Source organism: Rutidosis leptorrhynchoides, chromosome 3 (genome assembly GCF_046630445.1).
Source record: "Rutidosis leptorrhynchoides isolate AG116_Rl617_1_P2 chromosome 3, CSIRO_AGI_Rlap_v1, whole genome shotgun sequence".
In the NCBI taxonomy this organism is placed as follows: Eukaryota; Viridiplantae; Streptophyta; class Magnoliopsida; order Asterales; family Asteraceae; genus Rutidosis; species Rutidosis leptorrhynchoides.
The window spans coordinates 449,090,420-449,094,732 of record NC_092335.1 but is presented as its reverse complement, the minus strand read 5'-3'; the positions used below and the strand labels follow the sequence as shown (position 1 = coordinate 449,094,732).

At 30.2% G+C, this 4,313-nt stretch overlaps 1 non-coding gene across 1 annotated transcript; it reads left to right on the top strand.

Moving 5' to 3' along the window:
• The first annotated feature begins 405 nt into the window (after nucleotides 1–405).
• On the top strand, nucleotides 406–512 carry LOC139903142 (small nucleolar RNA R71). The gene has a single exon (XR_011777985.1). It is a non-coding gene; the product is annotated as a small nucleolar RNA R71 (small nucleolar RNA).
• Nucleotides 513–4,313: the final 3,801 nt, after the last annotated feature.

The following is a 4,313-nucleotide window of genomic DNA, read 5'->3' as shown; positions in this document are numbered from 1 at the left end:
TTATTTCCAGGCCTTTAGTTCATGTATGAAACATTCTCTCTTTGTTCCATTGTTTGTTCAATCCTGGGACAATCTTTTATCAAATGTGGTCCTCCACACTGCTCACAATTAATTCGTATTGCGTGAATATCTTTAGTAATATTTTCCATTCGTCTCTCGAAAGCATCTAACTTTGCTGAAATGGAATCAAAGTCATGGCTAGAATCGGCTCTAGCCGCTTTAGATGAACGGAAGATATCTTTTTCTTGATGCCACTCATGTGAGTGGGAGGCTGTGTTATCAATAATTTTGTAAGCTTCAGTTGCGGTTTTCTTCATAATGGAACCACCAGCTGCTATGTCGATGTCTTTTCGTGTAGTAATGTCGCATCCTTGGTAGAATATTTGTACTATTTGATAATTGTCTAAACCATGTTGAGGACATCCTCTCAACAACTTTCCAAATCTTGTCCACGCTTCATATAAAGTTTCATTTGGCTTTTGTGTGAACATAACAATTTCTCCTTGAAGTCTCACGGCTTTAGATGCCGGAAGGAATCTTTTAAGAAAATTTTCAACTAAAACATTCCATGTGTCAATTGCTCCTTCAGGTAACGATTCTAACCAATCTTTGACTTCTCCCTTTAAAGTCCAGGGAAATAACATGAGATATATCTGTTCATCCTTAACTTCTCTGATTTTGAATAGAGTACAGATCCTATTAAAGGTACGAAGATGTTCGTTTGGATCTTCCTTCGGCGTACCACTAAATTGGCATTGATTAGTTACCATGTGTAGGATTTGTCCTTTGATTTCATAATCTGGCGCATTAATATCTGGTTGAGTAATGGCATGACCTTGGCCAGTGCGTGTAGCTCTCATTCGGGCTTTCATACTTAGAGGTTCCTGGTTTTCCATGATTGAATTTGTTGAATATGAATCACTAGAGGATTCTGATTTAATGGTTTCTTCCTCAACAATCTCTGGATGTATGATTTGTGGTTCATGAGGAATGATTAGTGGTTCAGGATCTCTGAATTGTCCTTGAATATCCTCCGGGTTCTCAATTGTGAAGTCGGGTTCAAAAAATGGATTATCGGAAATTTGAATTGGAGTACTTGGTCGACTAGATGATGATTCTAAAGAAAAATCAACGACGATTAGATTGGTTAGATGTCTTGATCGAGTTACAGGTGGTGAACGTATGAAAGATGGTGAACGTTTTGCTCGGTGCATTCACTGAATATCCTATTAGTTATAAAGATAAAAAAAATTATTAAAGTTATCAAATTAAAAGACTTTTCTGATTTTGCCCACGTTTCGAATAGCCAATAGATGCAGTAGGTAGCCAGGACCCTTTAAATTGGAAGCCCACAACATGCCACTAACAAATCCAACTATTACTACGAACCAGAAAATTTTGGATGTCTATCAATTTAACCGCTTAAAATAATTTTTCGTCGAAATTTAAAGAAAATAAAAAAAATTCTATGTCCTAAAAACTAGAGCGTAGAAATGAGAAAGAAAAAGAGTGCGTCGAAAAACAAGAGGTCGAAAAACAAACGTCGAAAAACAAACAATCGAAACTTAGAAGCCTAAAAACTAAAAATTAAAACTTGCGTCTAAAGGTATTAAACTTAAAAGGAATTCTATATCCAAAACGGCAATAACTTAATTAGGCACTAAAATCTATTAACTATTAAAGCGATAAGCGACGTCGTAAAATTCTAAAGCGCCTAAATCTTAATCTAAAGAAAAAGCACTTAAGGGATTTTACTGTAAAGCCTAAAAATCTAGGAATATAAAATAACTACGGCAAAAACTAAGTTTAAAACTAATTACGGACGAAACATATGCAAATTACAAATTATACGATTAAAAATATACAATTTATAAAAAGATACAAAAAATGATAAAATTACTTATTTTTATAAAAATATTATTTTTATATTATTATTTTATAAAAGTATTAATTTATAAATTAATAAAACTAAATAAACTTAAATTACAAAATTTAAATTAAAACTAGAAATAAATATGTATTAATTAACTAAAAACCCTAATTAGGTTTAATAATAATAATTAAATTTAAAGTAAACCCTAATTTGTGCAGATTAAGGATCAGACCTGTCGGAGCAGGCTACGCGATCGCGTAGACCTTTGCTTTTATTATTCCGCGATCGCGGATATGTGCAGGCTCAGATTCTGATGTAGGCTCAAACTGGTTCGATTTTTTTTTAATTTATAGAAAATGTTATGTAATTTAACTAAAACTTAAACTTTAAACACTTAAATTAGAAATAATTTTATAAACTAAATATTAAAAATATAACTTTTATATATATATATTTTTATTTTTCTATTTTATATATTTAAAACTTATATAAAAAAATATTTTTAAAAAAATATATTAAAACTTAATAAAAACTCTTCTTTTTTAAATAGCATTTCGCTTCGGCGTTGATGAGTTCCCCGGCAGCGGCGCCAAAAATACTTGATGTGTGCGAGGTGTAGTACGAAATACTATTATTTTTGTTACGAAATAATATTAAATACGATACAATTTTACACAAGTTATTTATTTATTTATAGAATGGATATACCTAAATCTTGCTACAACACTTATAGGCAGTGTACCTAATCATAGAGTAGTGTAGATTTTAGTAAGTCCGGTTCGCTCCACAGGGAGTTGGCTAAGTTTAACGCTATATTTATTTTAAACTATATTTGTATATATATATATATATATATATATATATATATATATATATATATATATATATATATATATATATATATATATATATATATATATATATATATATATATATATATATATGTATATATATATATAAGTAATATTATTATTATTATAAAAGGGGGGTTTTGCTATTTAATGACCGGTTTGTTGATTTTAAAACTTAAATCACAATTAAAACCTAATGTAAAATATTAAATATAAAAATGACTTAATTTAAAGCGTAAAGTAAATGACGATAAATAAAAGTGCAGTAATTAAAAGTACGATAAATAAAATGACGATAAATAAAATGGCGGTAAATAAAAGTACGATGAGATATAAATTAAAGGAATTATGCTTATTTAAACTTCCGTAATCATGATGTTTAACGTGTTAATTTTAATTTATTACCATGGGTTAATTGTCCTTTGTCCTGGATTATTCGATATGTCCATCTGGTTTTATCCATAATAGTCCATCGGTCATAATTATAAAGTGTGAAAGTCTTCGTCAAATTACCCTTATATCCGAAGTCAAATATTCCAACTAATTGGGGACTTAAACTGTAACAAGGTCTTAATACTTTGTATAATGAATACACCAGGTTATCGACTGCATGTAAACTAAGGTTTTACTACTTTGTTAATAATTACACCAATTACCCTTGAATGTAAACCACCCCTGTTTTAATGAGTCCAGTGACTATTAATTCATCCCCGTATCTGGTCAAATGAATAATTATTAGTATTTATAGATATCTCGCCCACCGTACCCAGTCAAGCGTATGTGGTTAAATATAAATACGCCAAATTATAAATCTCTATATTAAATCAACGAGATATCATCTAATTAATATAAAGCCCATTAATAGCCCATAGTCTAATTTCCACACGTGTCGGTCTTTTGTTCAAACCCCAATTATGGTCCAAACCCCAATAACCCCGTCTTAATATTTAGTCCAACATCACGATTACTTCGGCTTAAATAAACATAATAATAACTTAGCTACGAGACATTAATTTAAAAAGGTTGAACATAACTTACAATGAGTATTAATCGCGTAGTGTTACACTGACAGACTTTCGACTTACAAACTTAAAATATTCGCTACCATAACCTTATTATTATTAAACTTAAATTAAAATTAAAATTAAAATTATATATATATATATATATATATATATATATATATATATATATATATATATATATATTTTACGTAGATAGAAAGAAAGAAAAAGGGGTAAAGGATTCGGCAGAATGCGCGAGCTTTTATAGGCCAAATTGTGACCGGGCTGCTCCGCGATCGCGATGGTTTTGAGGCTTCTGGCTTCGCGATCGCGGAGCTCTTGTTTCCAGCTCATCTAAGTGAATTAAACGTGGGTTGCTTTGATTAAAATAATATATATATATATATATATATATAATTAATTATATATAATATTATATTCTTGTGCATAGTTGACTTGTAATTTTAGCTCTGTTGAATCGCACGTTGATAGTTGGTTCATGTCTTGGTTCCGGATTTTCGAACGCCTTTTTGTACGATTTAATATCTTGTACTTTGCGTTTTGCGGCTTGTACTTGAAAGGACC